The 20,997-nt window shown below is 37.5% G+C and overlaps 1 pseudogene; it reads left to right on the top strand.

The window, feature by feature from the left end:
- Positions 1-1,299: 1,299 nt before the first annotated feature.
- On the top strand, positions 1,300-14,190 carry LOC122008570 (annotated as a pseudogene).
- The last annotated feature ends 6,807 nt before the right edge of the window (positions 14,191-20,997 follow it).

Raw genomic sequence — 20,997 nt, 5'->3', positions numbered from 1 at the left:
CGTCGGCAAATCGTCCTGTAGAAGCTTCCAGCCTGTCAATTCACAGTGATTTGCGGACTCATTTGAGAAAATGTGTTAGAGGTACTTTATGATTTGTCCTTTCTCAGGAAGACTTTGGAAAACGTGTTAATACTTTGAGATACGTGCACAACACAACAAAGACATTATAAAAGGGGTCTCCATCTATAGGTGGAGGTATACGATGCTTCTTATTTGCACACGTCATTCATTGCAGTTCAGTACTTTCTTCTCTGAGATCAAGCACTAACTTGAGCGTTGGAGAACTAACGTTAGAGACCCCGTCCCTGGTTCGACACTAACGCTCCTTGTGTTGCAGGACAGCGCAGAGTCTTCATCGAGTCAACAGCATAGCTACGTCCAGCTCACAACCTTTATTGATTTTGGACAAGATCATATTTGGTGTTGTCTGTGAGAACTTCATCTGCATCCGTGATGTGAGGATAGAGGACGCTAGATGACTCACCACAATGGCATTAACTCCAGAAGAATTAGAGATACTGATAAATGCCCGAGCTGCAAAGATAGTGCAACAATAGTAGGAATTAGCAGCCGAGTGTCTAACACTGAACGACCTGGCCGTGTCCGCTACTAGCTAGCATACTGAACGTGGGATCCGAGTGGAGGATCTCACCAAACACCAACCACCAACCACGGGGACTTTCCACCAAGCATCGATTCTGCTAATCCACTTACCACCAGCGCCCAATGCATCGATTCTGCTAATCCACTTATCACCAGCGCCCAATGCATCGATCCCTTACCACAGGGCATTATTCAGGACGTCTTTAGAAGAACACAACCGATTGAAGAGAACACAAGGTTCGTCCTCCAAAAATGCTCCCACCCCAGATGCATGTAAGGGAAAAGCGCCCCAGACAGACAGCTCCCCCGAGTGGATAAATCTACAGTTCTCCCAAAAAATTCTGGACGAGTAGCTGGCCGCTCACTTGTGCTCCTTATCGATTGGAGAGTACAGAGGATCGATGGATCCCGAAGATCATATACTTAAGTTTGATAACATGGCCACACTCTACCAGTAAACTGATAGAGTCAAGTGACGAGTGTTTCTCACCATGTTGTCTAGCTCGGAGTAAAGATGGTTCAAACGACTGTCGATTAGATCCATCTGTAGCTTTAAGGATTTCCGAACGGCAATTCTCCAATATTTTGCCATCAATTGTCGGTATCAGAAGACAATTGTAAATTTGTTCTCACTCAAGTAAGGACCCAAGGAGACATTATGGGTCATCATCAAAAGATTCAACCAAGTGGTCATGAATGTCCCATCAGTCACTCAAGAAATTCTGGTAAGTGTCACAAGAACTTGTGGATAATGACTTCTTCCGATCCCTCATTAGGAAGTCTCTGAGGGACTTTGATCATATGCTCGGATGGGTCACAAAATATATCAATGTGAAGGAAACTCAGTCAGCTCGAAAGAAAGAAGTAATCCCCGAGCCGGTTGCTATTCACGAGCGTCGATCTGCCAATAGCAATGTGCCCCCAAAAGGGCCCTGAGCTGGCCATCAACAACATTAGGACTCTCGATCGCATATCATCCAGCATGTGAAAGTTGAACAGACAAGAACCATCGAGCCTCGACCATGGACCCTAATGTTCTGCTCCTACCACCGCTCGACGACTCACAACACCAAGGACTGCTATCACTTTAGTATGAGGTCTCGCTGACCAGCCCTTCAAGGATATCATCGATGATCTCCCTCTCTGACCCATCAGCACCACTGCCGACTGGGAGCCCCAAATCAAGTCAACATACCAGCCGAGCAGAATCAGTGACAACCCCAATAAAGGAATAATCAAAGGCCCAACCGGGCATCAACCGAGCAGCCAGCTTGCCGTTCGGATCGCGAAGAAGAAAATTGTGGTAATGCAGCTTAGGGTGACATCAGCATGATAGTATGCGACCTGACCAATGATGACTCCAACCGTGCTAGAAAGTCAAAGCTGTTGGTTGGCCCTAGGAAGATCGTACAGGCTCCACTGTAAAAAAATTTTATATACGTGTCGAACCTTTCATAAACAACCTATTGTGTTCTTTAGAAATTAAATTAGGAATCGCAAACGAAACTTAGCATTATTGATTCCAAATTTAACTTATCTGTTCTTAATGGTTTAGATTTGGATCACAAACGGAACTTAACACTATTGATCCAAATCCACCTATGTTATAAAGTTGATTAAATATTTATTTCTAAAATCGGCTCCCAGGTCAAATATGGCGAGGCACTAGGCCTTCTTGGGTATGGGATCATCCACCACTGCCTCGACAAAGCCTTTAATAGAAATTAAATATCTAATTTCCTAAAATAACATTATGTTTAACCGAAAAGAACAATCGAATCACAAATCTGAAAAACAAAACAAAAAAAACACAACTTCGAAACAAATCTGAAACTCTAGAATCATATGCCTCTTGTGTTTGGAATTCTAACAAAGAAGAACTAGTATGATGCGAAAAATAATTACTAGTTATACTTCTTCTTTGTAAGCTAATAACCTCAAGATCTTCTGCCGTATTCCTCGCCTCCTCTTGGACGTCGTGTGGGCGACGATCCTCCAAGATGAACACCACCCAAAAGTCTTCTTCCTCTTTCTCTAATATTCGGCCACCACCACCACCAAGGAAAAGAGAGCAAGGGGAAAGGAATAGGGAGAGGGGCCGACCACAATGAAGAGCTCCAACAAGAGAATAAGAATTGATGTCTACCCTACTTCTCCTCTTCTTCTCCTTCTCTTTGTATCCGGCCACACAAAGCAACCACATAGAGGTGGCTGGCCCTAGCATGAAGAGAAGCAAGGGTCGGCCCTTAGAAGAAGACTAGAGAGAAGAGAGAAATGAATAGATTGCACCATGAGGCCTCTCCTCCCCTTCTTTTATAATACTTGCCCAAGGTAAATAAGGAAAGATTTTTATAAAAATTAAAATCTTCCTCTTGTTTTTCCTTTTCTCCTTTTAATTTTCCTTATCTCCTTTTAATAGATTGATTGGTCGGCCCCTTGCTTGGCACCAAGCAAGGGTGGTCGACCCCTTAAAAGAAGGAAAAATTATCTTATAAAAATTTTATAAGCAAAGAAGAAAAGTTCTTATAAAATTTTACAAGCTCTCTTTTAATTTTCTAAAGTGGATGTTAAAAAAAGAAAGTTTTAAAAATTAAAATCAAGTTTTAAAATTTAAAACATCTCTTCTAAAATTTTCTTTTTTAACATGGTTTCAAAAAGGGAAAGTTTTAAATTTAAAACTCTCTTTTAAAAAACCATGAGGATGGTTAAATAAGGAAAGTTTTAAAACTTTTAAAACTCTCTTTTAAACCATGTGACCTAATTCAAATAAGGAAAGTTTTTAATTTAAAAATCTTTCTTTTAAAAGTTGTAGATGTCTACAAAGAGAAGATTTTAAAAATTCAAAACACCCCTCCTATTTTGAATTATTGTGGTCGGCCCCTCCTTTGCTTGGGCACCAAGCGTAGGGCCGACCCTCTTGAGGAGATGGTGGCCGGCCCTTGGCTTGGTCACCAAGCCTTGGGTCGGCCCCCTTCTTGGATACCAAGATGAGCTTTTATTTGGATGGACTTGAGGCTTTAATGAGGCTACGACAGGGACCTAGAGGAGAAATTGGTTTTGGCCTTCCGATGAGCTTGAGCATCCCGTGTTCGCCCTGAACACACAACTCAAGTTCATCAATAATAACTCATTCCACTAGAGAGTTATTATTGCACTACCGTACCAATCCCAAATTACATTATGGGCTCCTTCTTATCATGAGTGTGTTAGTCTTCCTGTGTTTAAGATATCGAATGCCCACTAATTAACTGAGTTACTAACAACTCATTTTAATTAATGTCTTAGTCCAAGAGTAGTACCACTTAACCTCATTGTCATGTCGGACTAAGTCCACCTGCAGGGTTTAACATGACAATCCTTATGAGCTCCTCTTGGGGGCATTCTCAACCTAGATTACTAGGACACAGTTTCCTTCTATAATCAACAACACATACTATAAGTAATATCATTTCCCAACTTATCGGGCCTATTAAATTATCGAGCTAAATCTCACTCTTTGATAAGTTAAAGAAATAAATACTAAATATATATACTTGTTATTATATTAGGATTAAGAGCGCACGCTTCCATAATAACTAAGGTCTAGTTCTTTTATTAAGTCAGTATAAAAAGAACTTACCTAAAATGGTCCTACTCAATACATTTAAAGTGTACTAGTATAATTTATTAGTCAATATAAACTAATACCTAATTACGCTACGACTATTCCAATAGTTTTTTCCTTTCTATCTTAGTCATGAGCAACTATTTATAATTTATAAAGAACTAATAACATGATCTTCTGTGTGTGACACCACACGCCATATTATCTATAATATAAATAATTGAACAACTACACTTAGTATGTAGATATTTGACCAATGTGATTCTTTATTTCTAAATAAATGTTTATACAAAAGCTAGGCTTTTAGTATACATTCCAACAATCTCCCACTTATACTAAAAGACTATCCTGTCATATATCCTGTCATACATATGATTCCTAACCCTTCAACATGTCCTTAAGGACCTTAGTCAAAAGATCTCTCAGGTTATCATCTGATGCAATATAGGCGGCAACAACTTCTCCTTGTTATACAATGTCTTGTATTGGGTGGTACTTGCGCTCTATTGTGTTTACTTATCTTATGGGCTCGTAGTTCCTTCGAGTTTGCTATTGCATCAAATAATTTCCGGCAAACCAGGAATCACATCTAAGTCCATCATGAAGTTACTGAGTCATTCAGCTTTTATGACTGCCTTAGAGGTTGTCATATACTTAGCTTCCATTGTGGAGTCTGAAAAAGCACCTATGCTTAACACTCCTCCATTGTTATGGCTTCACCTTCTAAAGCAAACACAAAACTCCGAGGTTGACTTACTATTATCCCTGTCTGATTGAAAGTCTGAATCCATGTAACTCATAGGGAACAAATCATCTGTCTTATAAACTAGCATATAATTTCTAGTCCCTCTAAGGTACTTTAATATATGCTTTACGACAGTCCAACGTCCCGATCTTGGATTACTTTGATATCTGCTAACCATACCTACGACAAAGCAGATATCCGGTCTCGTGCATAGCATACATTAGGCTTTCGATAGCCGAAGTATAAGGAACTACCTTCATGCCCTCTATCTCCTTTGATGTCTTCGGAGACATCTTTTTAGATAAAGTTACTCCATGTCTAAAAGGTAGAAAATCTTCATGGAGTCTTGCATGCTAAAACAAGCTAGGATTGTATGAAGCTCGGGATAAGCACAACATTCTTTTCTTGTGATCCCTTGATCTCTAGAATATGTGTGCATTCTTCCAAGTCCTTCATATCAAATTGCTTGGACAACCATACCCTTACTTCTGACAACACTTTGATATTGTTTTCAACTATCAAAAATGTCATCTACATATAGTACAAGAAATACCACCATATTTCCATCACACTTCTTGTATACACAAAAACTCATCTGAACATTGAATAAATCCATAGGTATGGATTACTTCATTAAACCGGATGTTCCAAGATCTTAAAGCTTTTGCTTCAGTCCATAGACCGATTGAGCTTACATACTAGATGCTCTTAGCCCTTTGCAATAAACTCTTCTGGTTGCTTTATATGGATGCTTTCTTCAAAACTTCCATTAAGGAAAGCTGTCTTGACATCCATTTGTCAAATCTCATAATCCATATGAGCATCAATAGATAAAAGAATCCGGATAGACTTAAGCATGGCTACCAGTGAAAAGTTTTCTTTTTCAACAAGTCTTGCTTTGAAAGTTTCAACCTTCCTGTCTGTCCTTCTTTTTCTATTGTGGACCTAATGGCTTTTACACCATTTGGTTATTCTACAAGCTCCCAAACTTTATTATAATACATATATTCTAATTCTGTATTCATTGCTCTTTGCCAAGATACTGCATCTTTATCTTGGAGTGGTTCGTCATATGTTCAGGGATCAGGTTTATGTTTACCAGGGATCTAGTCCAAAGACTCTCCCAAAACATGAATCTTTTAGGTTGCCTAACAACCCTCCCACTATGACTAAGCACTTTGTCCAATTGTGTATCATTTATGATACGTGTTGCAGTTTCTTGTGATATCTCATCTTGTACAGTTGGTACTAGATTAGACGTGTCCTTTATTATTTCCTTAAGAACAAATTTACTTATGGACATGTGGTTCATTACATAGTCCTTTTCTAAAAATCGGGCATTAATGCTAACAATGACCTTCTAATTTTTAGGACTATAAACCTCCTTTCGTTTCTCTAGGATAATCCATAAACAACTGAACTCTTATTCTTAATTCCTACTTATCAGTGTCTCCCTTCAGCACATGTGCTGGACTACTCCAAATCTGAATATGCTTTAGACTAGGCTTATGCCCATTCTACAATTCTATGGGAGTAGAGGGTTCTGATTTAGAAGGTACTATGTTCACTTTCGTTTCCAGAGTTTATCCTCAAAACGAATTTGGTAATAATTCATCATCGATCTAATTATTTCTATAAGAGTTCTATACCTTCTTTCTGCCACACCATTCTGTTGGGATGTAACAGGTGCAGTCAGTTGGGATTTAATCCCGACTTCTGATAAATGTCTCTTAAACTCTCCTAAGAGGTACTTGCCACTACGATCTCACCGTAGTGTTTTGATCCTTTTACCTTGATGTTTCTCCGCATCAGCCCTGTACTCTTTGAACTTATCAAAGTACTTAGACTTGTGACACATCAAGTAAATGTACCTGTATCTTGAATAGTTATCTATAAAATAGACGAAATATTCGAAACGACCTCTTTCCTGGATAGTCATAGATCCACACAAATCAGAATGAACCAATTCCAACACATCTTTGGCTCTATACCCCTTAGACTTAAAAAACTTCTTGGTTATTTTTCCTTCCAAGTAAGACTCGCAGGTTGAAAAGGTTTCCACTACCAATGAACCCAAAAGTTCATCGGCTATTATCCTTTGAATCCTATTCAAGTCAATATGACCTAGCCTTAAATACCAAAGATATGATTGGTCCATTTCCGAAGGTTGCTTTCTCTTATTAGAGTTAGAAGATGAGTTATTAATTTTCATTTGTTGCATCGTGGGAGTTATTGGATTTTAAATTGCCAACCAATGTACCAGAACAGATAACTTTCCTATTTTCTTGATAACAACTTTGTTACCAAAATAGACAGAATATCTATTCTTTAATAGTTTAGAAACAGAAATCAAAATCTTTCTAAACTTAGTACGTAAAGATAATTTCTCAAAATCCAACTGTTATGTTTGCAGCAGTGCCCATGTAGACGGTATTTTCCCTTTCATATAGTTGTCAGGTTTCCTGGAACTCTTACAATGAATTTTAGACATGATCAGTGGCTCTTATATCTACACACCAGGTACCAGTAGATAACACCATTAAACATGTTTCAACAACTAATGAATTAAATACACTTTTATTGTTCTCATTTCTGAGAGGACAGTCCACCTTAAAGTCCAAGTTTTGTTTCCAATCATAATTAGGACTACTAAGTCTATTCTATAGTATAACAGCTAGGGGATTGACAAATATTTAAAATCCTAAGAATCACAAAATATTTGGTCAAGACCAACACCTTAAAACCCCCATGAATTTTGCATGGCACGATAGTGTGGATGTATACAAAATCAAAGAGGAGATTTTATCTATTAATTTTATTATCTCGTCAACCTAACTTTATGACAAACAAAATTAATAGTTTGTCTATCTTTGATCAAATATTTGGTCAAAACTTTGAATTTAAAATAATATTGATTCCTCAAAACAATATCATTTAAATTCACCAACACCTCAAACAACGGGAATTATGCATGTCACGATAGTGTGGACGTATACAAATTCAAACATTTGTAAGAGGAGAGTTTTACCAATTAATTATCTTGTTAATAAATCTTTATGACAAATAAAATTATCTCAAATACCGTGAATTTTGTATGCCACGATAGTGTGGACGTATACAAATTCAAACATTTGTAAGAGGGGTTTTAATTTTATTATCTTGTCAACCTATTTTTATGACAAATTAATAGTTGGTTTTCCTTTGGTCACACAAATAATAGCAGTGACTCCGATGGGGAAGATACTATTAAATGCGTCTAAGTGTATACCATTACTTGATACTAAGTCCATTAAGTAGGATTGTGCCCCTTCCGATGGGGAAGATCACACGCTCCTAAATAATTTCCTATAACCATCCATAAAGGAAGTTTGATCTAGTGATCCGCAAACAAACTCATCCGATATGGAGGAAGGCACTGAGAGCCAACATGCAAGTTTATTTGCATCACTTACAAACCAGCAATGGAGACCGTGGAATCTATCTACTAATCCCTCTCCCACTTAGTTATCTAAGGTGAGGAATTTTAACCTATCAAGCATACATCACATGCACACACACATCATAGTAAATAAAAGCAATAAATATGGAAATTAATTTTCCAACTATTATGGCTTCTTCTATCACTGTTCTCCGTGTGCTCCAACCCTGGCTGCTGCCATCTTTAGCCACCGCCATCGGGTCCATGTCGTCGGGTCCATCGAGCTTCCTTTTCTGCTGCGCCTCTGGTCCTCCAATAGCACCACGCCTCGCAAGGATACAATCCGTGATAAAAATAGAATTTTACATATATCGATCCTATATTCCACAAAGGAATGTACATGTATTCTAGATCGAACAAAAAAGTAAAATTCTAAAAATAATACAGCTCCTGCTGTATTTGATACATACAATCATACACACACAAAATAATACCCTTGACATGTCCAAGGGTCCAATCACACACAACATCTATAAGTCATAATAGTTGGAGTCTATAACCACAAAGTTAGCACATCCTACTATTATCCTGCCTAAATTATGTATGACATGTGCATAAGTAAATTGAAAACCAAACACACAGAGTCAAATCCTAGCTCTGATACCAATTGTTGATTGGTCCTAGGAAGATCGTATCGGTTCCACTGTACAAAAATTTTGTACACGTGTCGAACCTTTCCTAAACAACCTATTGTGTTCTTTAGAAATTAAATTAGGAATCACAAACAGAACTTAACATTATTGATTCCAAATTTAACTTATCTGTTCTTAATGGTTTAGATTTGGATCACAAACGGAACTTAACACTATTGATCCAAATCCACCTATGTTATAAAGTTGATTAAATGTTTATTTCTAAAATCGGCTCCCAAGTCAAACATGGCGAGGCACTAGGCCTTCTTGGGTATGGGATCATCGACCACTGCCTCGACAAAGCCTTTAATAGAAATTCAATATTTAATTTCCTAAAATAACATTAGGTTTAATCGAAAAGAACAATCGAATCACAAATCCAAAAAACAAAACAAAAGAAATACAACTTCGAAACAAATCTGAAACTCTAGAATCATATGCCTCTTGTGTTTGGAATTCCAACAAAGAAGAACTAGTATGATGCAAAAAATAATTACTAGTTATACTTCTTCTTTGTAAGCTAATAACCTCGAGATCTTCTGTCGTATTCCTCGCCTCCTCTTGGACGTCGTGTGGGCGACAATCCTCCAAGATTAACACCACCCAAAAGTCTTCTTCCTCTTTCTCTAATATTCGGCCACCACCACCACCAAGGAAAAGAGAGCAGGGGGAAAGGAATAGGGAGAGGGGCCCGCCACAATGAAGAGCTCCCACTACAACAAAAACTGCAAACGACAACACCCCTACGACAACGGTTTTAAGAGAAAGCGTTGCGTATTTGCTCAAAGACAACGGTTTTTGCCAAAACCGTTGTCTTTGAGCTCCCCATTAAATATAAAAGACAACGGTTTTGGCAAAACTGTTGTCATTGAGCGATTTTTTTTTTTAAACGACAACACTTTTTACAATGGTTTTATAAACCGTTATCTTTATCCGCGTTTTTAGCGGCTACGACAACAGTTTTGAAAAAACCGTTGTAATTGAATTTGGTCATTTTCCCCCCTCGTTGTTTTCCTTTCCCTAGCTGTTTTCTTTTCGGTGTTGTGTTTTTCCTTCGCGCTCCCGAACCTAAGGCAATTTTCTTTCCCTCTCCTCATACAATCTCTTCAAGCCTCCGCTGGATCTTCCTCCACGACGGTGTGCTCCTCTCGTTTCTTGGTGAGCGGGTTTCTGAGTTCAATGAGGCCCTCTGACCTTCCACTGCTACTTCTTTCACTCGTGGAACCTTTTGATCGGACGAGGTGTATTTCTTCGCCAAAGGTGGCACTCCTACTCCGTCGATTCATAACTTAGGTCTTGTCTTCTTTGGATTTGTGCTAGAGCCATAGTCAAGGTAGATTTATAACCTAGGTCTTGTCTTCGTTCATAAATTTTGTCTCAAAAAACGAAACCTACTTTTGATTCCACTATGCTTATATTTGCAAGCGCAACATTCTCTTTTCTTCTTATTTTTAGCTTTTGATTTGTTTCATCATGCTCTTTACCTTCTCATATGTCAAAGTTTGTGGTGTTTGATCTCTGAAGGTGTCAGTTTTAAGCATCGATTTCTGTTTATTATTCACTTTTATTGGTCGAAATAGTGTGTTCGGATAGGTTTCCTAGGTCTTGCACGGCTCGCCACTTTTATTGGAATAGTGGGCACAGTCGTATCTGTGCTAACTGAGAGGTTGACTTATTGTTGTATTCTTGCAACTCCAGTGATGGCAAGCTAGAGATAGTGGTACCATCATTTGTCCATTACCTCGAAGTATTGTAGGGTTCTGATGGTGATAAAATGTCAGGTATCTCTTTAATGTTATTTCTGTTATCTAGTCATTTATCAATAAATTTCAATATCTTGTTGGTAGCTCCTTTGCATGCTTTTTGTAGTTACTCAACACATAATAGCATATAGTTTCCATTGATGTGAAAATTCCAAATTCATCAGGATGGCCTGCTTTTCACCAATCGACAGTCCATTCCAGCCCTCTCTTATATGATATAGACAAGGATGGTACAAGAGAAATAGTGTTAGCTACCTATGATGGAGTTGTAAATTTTTTCAAGTAAGTAGCTTCAACAATTGTTTGGTGGATTGCTGCACGTTGACATAAATCTGGTGGCTATAATAGGGTCTCTGGCCATCTAATTATGGATAAACTAGAAGTACCTCGTAGAAAGGTTCGTAAAAACTGGTATGCTGGCTTGGATCCAGATCCAGTGGATCGTTCACATCCAGATGTCCATGATGATTCAATTTCCAAGGAGGCTTCTGCTAAGAACTCAATATCTCATATGTGATCACAACCCAACTGCAATCACCTTTGCTTTTATTTCTATTTCCTGAGGATGTTGGCCAATTAGCCATATTATAATTGTGCTGATTGTTGTTGTTCGTGAACTTTTTGCGTTTGCATTTTTATACATATTTAAATGTGAAACATTGTGTTTTGCAACTCCTATAACATATTTAAGATGTCTTAAATAGCTTTGCTATGGTAAATATATTAGGATTAACATGTCAAATTTTGTAAGTATGTTATACGATGATTGAGAAATTAGCATATGAGTTTATAAACTAATATTCCAAGTATCACATATTCCTTTTTGAAATTCTGATTATGAATCAAATTAGGAAAATTCTGTTGCTTTTTATCCAGATATAAATGGGAGCATGAATGGGTCAAATAATTATGATTCTACAAACATTGTGAACAACCTCTCAATGAATACATCCAAGCTTGAGGACAGAGGAAAACTTGATTTTGCCCAAACTAGTCAATACAATGGAGTGTCAAGCAATCTTAATGACACAATCAAAAGGGGCGCTTCATTGGAAAATGGTACAGAGGAAAATCAAACACAAACGCAAAGAAGGCTTCTTGAAGAAATTGATAATCAAGGGGCCCACGATGGACATTCGAAAGACCATAACACTGGTGATGGAGTGCAAGGAGCAACTGTGGAAAATGACCAAGAACTGGAAGAAGAAGCTGATTCATCTTTTGATTTGTTTAGAGATATAGATGAGTTAGCTGATGAGTATAATTATGACTATGATGATTATATTGATGAATCAATGTGGGGGGATGAAAATTGGACAGAAGAGAGCCATGAGACAGCAGAAGATTATGTTAGCATAGATTCACACATACTTTGCACTCCAGTAAGTTCCATTGGAGTTGATCATACAGAAAAAGGAAAAAATCAGGGAATTTAATTCCTAAAAGCTTGACCCACATTTTTAATATTCTATGAAGGTAATTGCTGACATAGATAATGATGGTACTAAAGAAATGGTTGTGGCTGTTTCATACTTCTTTGACCGCGAGTAAGAATTTTTACTTTATACATTTGTGGTATTTTTACATGAAAAATTTCCTATAATGATACGAAAACTATTTCTGGTACTTTCTTTTGGATGTAATTATTCTGTGGAAAAGTTTGTGGTAAGCAACTTCTCTGCTTTTTGTTTAAAAAGTTTTCTTGTACGATGATATCATCTTCCTAGACATTCTGTTTCTTGAAATGAAAATTGGTGCCAAAGTCATAGACTAATTTGATACTTTATACATCTGACATATGATATATTAATCTTATGTAGGTTACAATGTTACAATAACAACTCAATATTGATGGAAGTTTATTACAAGAAGAATCAACATACTTTTTTACACTGCTTTTCATGCAATTTTCAGAAATTTAATGGTTGTATGCGAACCGTGTGTAATTATTCTTACTGGTCTTAGTCTTAGGTCATGATTCTCACAATGTTGGCTTGTCTAATTGATTCTTCATCCGCCCAAACTATGGTTGTATTCAACTGAGATACTACTATCATTTTGTTCTTGTATATTTAATGCATTTGTACTGGTTTTTTTGGTGAATGACATATATATCTAAGGTTGTTTGTGCATTCAATTCTTTCTTATTACAGTTGATAAGTTGGCAGGTATTATGATAATCCAGAGCATTCAGCTGAGTTAGGGGTTATCAACATTGAAAAATATGTAGCAAGTGGGATTGTAGTTTTCAACCTTGATACAAAGCAAGTCAAATGGATTCAAGATCTTGATTTAAGTGTCGATTCGGAGAATTTCCGTGCATATGTTTATTCTTCTCCTACTGTGGTTGACTTGGATGGTGATGGAAAATTGGGCATTCTTGTTGGCACTTCCTATGGCTTGTTTTATATTTTGGATCATCATGGTAATTTTTTTTGGTTTCATTTTATAGTTGTAATTATTATCTTTGGTAAGTCAATGTGTTCTTTGTAATGTTATTAACTGCAACATCTTCATGTTTATATACTGTAATTTACCCAATATATATTGGAGGAATTGCATCTTTACTATTGTGGTAAATTTTGCAGTTTGAGTAGGATTTTCTGTTAGAACTTGTAGAAATTTAGAATACAAACTGAAACCTCTCTGAATAGAAGCCAGTGAATTATTTAGCAGAAATAGGAATTTAACATGAGATCAAATTTTGTGATTGTGTATCCTAAGGGTGGATTTAGTTTAGTTGCTGACATCAGAGTTTGTGGTATATGTTTGGGAATTGGGGTCCTCACCAAGTTTCACTAATCTTGAACTGAAATGGACTAGGTCTAATGGCAAACTCGTGCCTTTATTTACTTAAGACTTTCCTATATGTGGCACTTATGTGACATTAATATCTCTTGTATTTCATTTTCAAAAAGAGAAGACAATGTAAATTTAAAGGATATTATTAACATGTCTCTTGCTCTTTCTCTATCTCAAATATGCAATTATGTAATCTTAAATTATCAGAACCGAGCACAAAGCTTCAATTTCTTGATTTTATTTTTGAAAGCAATTTCGTGTAGGCTAAGTGAGAAACAAATTTTCTCTTGAGATGGCTGAGATTCAAGCACCAGCTGTGGCAGCTGATATTAATGATAATGGCAAAATTGAAATAGTGACAGTTGACACTCATTGAAATGTTGCAGCATGGACTGCACAAGGAGAAGAAATTTGGGAAGTGCATCTTAAGAGTCTAATACCACAAGTAAGTTTATTTCATTTTTATCTGGATGTCATTTAAACTTGATTCATTTCTTCTTAAGGTGATCTTACCTGTACTTGTGCATATTTATGCTGGATTTGATTGTATATACTCCATGTAAGATAAATAGTATTTTTTAAAAAAATATTTTGATTTGAACAAAGAATTTCAAATCCGATGGAACCTATATAGAGAATCATAGTGTTATAATACTAAATGTCATTTTGTTCATGTGGCATGAATATGACTTGGATTGTCATTTTTCTCTCTCCACTAATACTGAGATCTGCATTTCACAGTGTTCTGTATGATAATATTAAAATATTATTATTCATAGAGATTTATAGCAAGTATGCTTTACCAAATGAAATACCTTTCACTAAACAAGCATATTCTGAGGCAGATGTGAAACCTTGATTTACCCTATGAGCTTGCCCTATGCATGTTAGTGATTGATTGAGAATGAAATGAAGAGCTTGTAAAGGCATTTCGTGTATGATCCATAGTATATTGATATAGAAAACATCTATATACTGCAGTTTGATTTCTGAATAGTTCGCTCTATATACTGCATGTTAGTTTCGTCAAACGAGTGACAAGGAGGTATAATTCTCAAGGAAGAAAATATCATTCCTTCTTTTGTGTTGAGTATAATGGAATTTTGTCCCGCATGAATGGATGTTGCCGATTGTTTCTTGATACACACTGATTTGTATCGTTTTGTTTGACTTGTGTAGCATGATACAACACCTAATATCTGTTCTATCTTGTATTGCTTGTTTTTCATAAATTCGTGTTGTCATGTAGACTATAATATGGAATTCTGATATTTGATAAGTTTTGTTAAATTTTTCTCTTGCAGGTCAGGCAATTCGTGAGGCTTGAGTTTTTTTTATGCAAGAAGTGAGCTTTGTTAGGATGTAGCTTGCCTTGCTAATTTGTAAATTAAAAGTCATATGGAGAACAGCAAATGGAAAACATGTGATTTAATGTATATGGAGAACAATAATGGAAAACATGTGTATTTTGATGAGTAACAACTCATTTTTTTATATTTTTGTATATGTGTGGCTACAAGATGAATTATATATGGATGTTTATTTTGAATTTAATGTAGTAAATATTTAGTTTTGTATTGATGGTTTGCTTATATTAAAAAAAACAAAACGAGTAAATATTATCTACCACAACGGTTTATATCTATTGTAAAAAAAGTCTACCACAACGGTTTTAAAACGTTGTTGTATCCTTCGTAAACACATTTTGAGCATATAAACAACAACGGATAAAAACCGTTGTCAAATGTCTACAAAGACAACGGATTCAAAACCATTGTCGTAGGGCAATACATTCTACAACACCCTCAGTTACAACGATTTTTTGACCCTACGACAACGGATAATATCAGTTGTCGTTTGCAGTTTTTGTTGTAGTGTCCAACAAGAGAATAAGAATTGATGTCTACCCTACTTCTCCTCTTCTTCTCCTTCTCTTTGTATCCGGCCACACAAAGCAACCACATAGAGGTGGCCGGCCCTAGCATGAAGAGAAGCAAGGGCCGACCGTTAGAAGAAGACTAGAGAGAAGAGAGAAAAGAATAGATTGCACCATGAGGCCTCTCCTCCCCTTCTTTATAATACTTGCCCAAGGCAAATAAGGAAAGATTTTTACAAAAATTAAAATCTTCCTCTTGTTTTTCCTTTTCTCCTTTTAATTTTCCTTATCTCCTTTTAATAGATTGATTGGTCGGCCCCTTGCTTGGGCACCAAGCAAGGGTGGCCGACCCCTTAAAAGAAGGAAAAATTATCTTGTAAAAATTTTATAAGCAAAGAAGGAAAGTTCTTATAAAATTTTACAAGCTCTCTTTTAATTCCCTAAAGTGGATGTTAAAAAAGGAAAGTTTTAAAATTTAAAACATCTCTTCTAAAATTTTCTTTTTTTAACATGGTTTCAAAAAGGGAAAGTTTTAAATTTAAAACTCTCTTTTAAAAAACCACGAGGATGGTTAAATAAGGAAAGTTTTAAAACTTTTAAAACTCTCTTTTAAACCATGTGGCCTAATTCAAATAAGGAAAGTTTTTAATTTTAAAATCTCTCTTTTAAAACTTGTAGATGTCTACAAAGAGAAGAATTTAAAAATTCAAAACACCCCTCCTATTTTGAATTATTGTGCCCGACCCCTCCTTTGCTTGGGCACCAAGCGTAGGGCCGACCCTCTTGAGGAGATGGTGCCGGCCCTTGGCTTGGTCACCAAGCCTTGGGTCAACCCCCTTCTTGGACACCAAGATGGGATTTTATTTGGATGGACTTGAGGCTTTAATGAGGCTACGACAGGGACCTAGAGGAGAAATTGGTTTTGGCCTTCCGATGAGCTTGAGCATCTCGTGTTCGCCCCGAACACACAACTCAAGTTCATTAATAATAACTCATTCCACTATAGAGTTATTATTGTACTATCGCACTAATCCCAAATTACATTATGGGCTCCTTCTTATCATGAGTGTGTTAGTCTCCCTGTGTTTAAGATATCGAATGCCCACTAATTAACTGAGTTACTGACAACTCATTTTAATTAATGTCTTATTCCAAGAGTAGTACCACTCAATCTCATTGTCATGTCGGACTAAGTCCACCTGCAGGGTTTAACATGACAATCCTTATGAGCTCCTCTTGGGGGCATTCTCAACCTAGATTACTAGGACACAGTTTCCTTCTATAATCAACAACACATACTATAAGTAATATCATTTCCCAACTTATCGGGCCTATTGAATTATCGAGCTAAATCTCACCCTTTGATAAGTTAAAGAAATAAATACTAAATATATATGTTTGTTATTATATTAGGATTAAGAGCGCACACTTCCATAATAACTAAGGTCTAGTTCTTTTATTAAGTCAGTATAAAAAGAACTTACCTAAAATGGTCCTACTCAATACACTTAAAGTGTACTAGTGTAGTTTATTAGTCAAGATAAACTAATACCTAATTACACTACGATTATTCCAATGGTTTGTTCCTTTCCATCTTAGTCATGAGCAACTGTTTATAATTTATAAAGAACTAATAACATGATCTTCTGTGTGTGACACCACACACACCATGTTATTTATAATATAAATTAATTGAACAACTACACTTAGCATGTAGACATTTGACCAATGTGATTCTTTATTTCTAAATAAATGTTTATACAAAAAACTAGGCTTTTAGTATACATTCCAACAACAGCCACGGAGGTTGGAGATCCATGCAGCGCGGAAAAGGCACAAGGGCTAGAAATCAGTTTCAGCCCTCGAGATTTGGAGGGTGTTGAAATTCCTTACGATGACACCTTAATCATTAAAGTTGTAATTGCTAACTATAATATCCACCGTATTTTTACTGACACAGGCAGCTCAGTCAACATTATATTCAAGAAGGCATTTGACTAGTTGCAAATAGAGAGAAGTGAGCTCCAACCCATGACGACTCTATTATATGGTTTTACCAACAACGAGGTTTTTACCGATCAGCCAAGTTTGGTTGGTCATATCTCTAGGAGAGGAACCACTTATGAGGACTCGCTGCACGAATTTCATTATGGTGGACGCACCTTCGGCCTACAACGTGATACTTAGCCGACCGATATCAAATGAGTTCTGAGCTATCATCTCAATATTCTATCAGAAGATCAAGTTTCCAGTAAACGACTCAGCCTACGAGGTTAAAGGTGACCAGCTTGTGGCACACAAATGTTACGTGGAGGTGATCAGAGCCGAGTCTCGAGCCGCTCGAAAGGCTCAATGACTTAAGGTCAACACAATTCAGGAGGTGCCTCCCACTATGATTTATGAAGAAAAGGAGGAAGTCCAAGTTCACCCTAACTGACCGGAGGCCATCACATTCATCGCGGTCGATATAAGCCCTGAGAAAAAAGTCGAGCCGGTTGCTTGCCTACTGTAGAATCATGATGTATTTGCGTAGGCTACCCACGAACTCCCGGTCATCTCTCCAACAATAATGTAACATGAGTTGCACATCCGATCGGATGCCCGACTAGTAAAATAAAAGAAAAGAGACTTCGGCTCAGAGTAGAATCAGATTATCCGAGCGGAGGTAAAAAAGCTACTCGAGGCTGGACACATTCGAGAAGTACAGTCTCGACCTGCCTTGTCAATGTGGTGTTGGTATCTAAACTAGGAAACAAGTGGCAGGTTTGCATCGATTTCAGAGACCTAAACAAAGTCTGCCCAAAAGACTATTACCCTCTACCGCACATCAACCAGATGGTGGACTCTATAGCCGGATGCGATTTGATATGTATGTTGGATGTATATCAAGGATATCATTAAGTCTCGCTCACTAGGAAGGACCAAGAAAAAGTCAGCTTCATCACAACAGATGAGACTTACTGTTACAATGTCATACCGTTCAAATTGAAGAACGCTGGGGTCACATATCAGAGGTTTATGAACATGGTGTTCCAGTGGCAAATTAGCAGAAATATGAAGGTATAGTCGACAATATATTAATAAAATCCTTCCGAACTGTCAACTTGTGTGCAGATATCTAGGAAACATGTCAAACCTTAAGAAGATATGCAGTCAAGCTTAACCCCAACAAATACTTGTTTGGAGCTAAGAGTGGACTCTTCCTCGGCTACATCATGACTAAGCGAGGAATAGAGGTCAATCCCAACAAGGTGAAGGCACTCCAAGACATGCCCCCGCCGTGCAACTTGAAGGAAGATCAACGGTTGACCTGGCGAATTATGACTCTGTCAAGATTCATCTCAACATCATCATATTGGAGCATGTCATTCTTCAAAATCCTATGTCGAGTCACCAAGTTCCAGTGGGATGCCGAATGCGATAAAGTGCTCGAAGAACTCAAGAACTACTTATCCTCTTTACATGTACTTGCAAAGCCCATCATTGGTGAGTCACTCTAGATTTATTTGTGTTCTACCAAGTGGGTTGTCGGATCAATGTTGGCGCGACAGGATAGCAACGAACAACAGTTGACATACTTTCTAAATTATTTATTAAAAGATGCTAAATGTCGCTACACCTATCTCGAGAAGTTGGCTTATAGGTTAGTTTTAGTCGTTCAAAGTTTACGTCCTTATTTTCTCTCTCATCCTATCATTGTGTTAACTAACAACACACTAGGCCGAGTTCTCTTCAACCCTAAGGCATCCAGGCGGCTAATCAAATAAATAATGGAATTGAGTGAATTTGATATATAGTACTAGCCCCAAGCGACCATCAAACCACAAGTCTTACCTAATTTTGTGACAGAAATTCAGAATCCCAAGCTGGATGAAATGTGGGAGTCTCTTTGGATGGATCGTCCACTCGACAAGGTAGTGGAGTAGAGATACTCTGATATTATCACATGAAGACAGGATGCAGTTGTCCGCTCGGCTAGACTATCGAGCCACCAATAATGAAGTAGAGTATGAAGTACTGATCGTCGATCTAAAGACAGCTAAGTATGTGAGAGCTACTCAAGATCTTATTTATTCTGATTTGCAGCTAGCAGCCCAGCAACTCTGGGGCAACTTTGAAATAAATAATGCGAGGTTGAAATTATATGCCAAGGCGTTCGACAGATTAAAGGTAGGATTTCAAAAAGTAGCATTGCATAAGATCCGTTGGCAGAAAACCAATATGCAGACGAGTTGGACAAGCTAGCAAGCTCTTTAAGCCTAGTGGCATTGGACAAGCTGATCGAGCAGGTATTGTTGGTGGCTCATATCAAGAGATCGGCGGAAATAGAAGTGTAAAATGATTGGAGGATGTTTTTGATAGAGTTCCACCGATCAAGAGCAAGTCCGGTTGATAAAGAAGAGAGTCAGACAGTTCACGCTTATAGGGGATCATTTAACAAAAGAGTCTTTTCTAGGCCATTGCTTAAATACGTCGGATCGGAGGACGTCCAATACATCTTGCAAGAAGTACATCAAGACTCTTCTAGTAGTCATCGGCCGGTCATTCATTGGCTCGAAAAATCTTATTGGCTAGATATTTTTAGCCTACCCTGCAAGAAAATGTAGCTTAAATAGTAGTCACTTGCTTATGGTGTAAAAGAGACCAAAACATACCACACCGACCTACAGAATAGCTGAAGACATCAATTGTCTCTTGCCTGTTCAACCAGTTGAGCATGGATATTTTGGACTTTTTTTCATGGTGATCCGTCAAAGAAAATTTCTCCTCATAGTTGTGGACTACTTCTCTAAGTGAATGGAAGTTGTGTCGCTCGCTAAGATAACCAAGAAGATGGTTATCAAATTCTTATGGAAAAATATTGTGCGTCGGTTTGGCATTCCTCACAAGCTCGTTTCTAACAACATAAGGTAATTTCAAGGACGGAGGCTTAAAGAATGGTGTGCAAGCTATGGTATTCTGCAGGCATTCACTTCAGTAGCATATCCCCAGAGTATTTGCTAGGTGGATGTCACCAATAGAGAAATTATCAGAGAACTTAGAACCCAGCTCAACCACCTTGGAGGAAGTTGGGTCGACGAATTGTTGAGTGTGTTATGGGTGTATCACACCACACCTCTAGAAGCCGCTAACATAACCCCGTTCCACCTTGTGTATGGAGGAGAAGAAGTAGTGCCGATCAAAATAGGTGAGGGGTCCGATCGGAGATAGCTATACGACTAAGAAAACTTCAAGCGACGTCTTATGGAGTTGGACTTAATAGAAAAAATCAAAGATAAAGCAACCGCTTGGCTGATGGCATATTGGCAGAAGATAAAGCAAAATTATAATAGAAGGATTATCCCAAGATCTTTTCAAGTCGGCAACTTAGTGTGGAAGAGAATAAAATTAATTGGCGTCGTCAGCAAGTTAGAGGCTCCATAGTGTGGACAATATAAAATGATACAAAATATCAGCTCAAGATCTTATTATCTGCAAGATGAAAATGAAAGAA

This window comes from Zingiber officinale, chromosome 1A (genome assembly GCF_018446385.1).
Source record: "Zingiber officinale cultivar Zhangliang chromosome 1A, Zo_v1.1, whole genome shotgun sequence".
Taxonomy (NCBI): domain Eukaryota; kingdom Viridiplantae; phylum Streptophyta; class Magnoliopsida; order Zingiberales; family Zingiberaceae; genus Zingiber; species Zingiber officinale.
The sequence above is the reverse complement of the archived record's forward strand: the minus strand, read 5'-3'. Positions and strand labels throughout refer to the sequence as shown.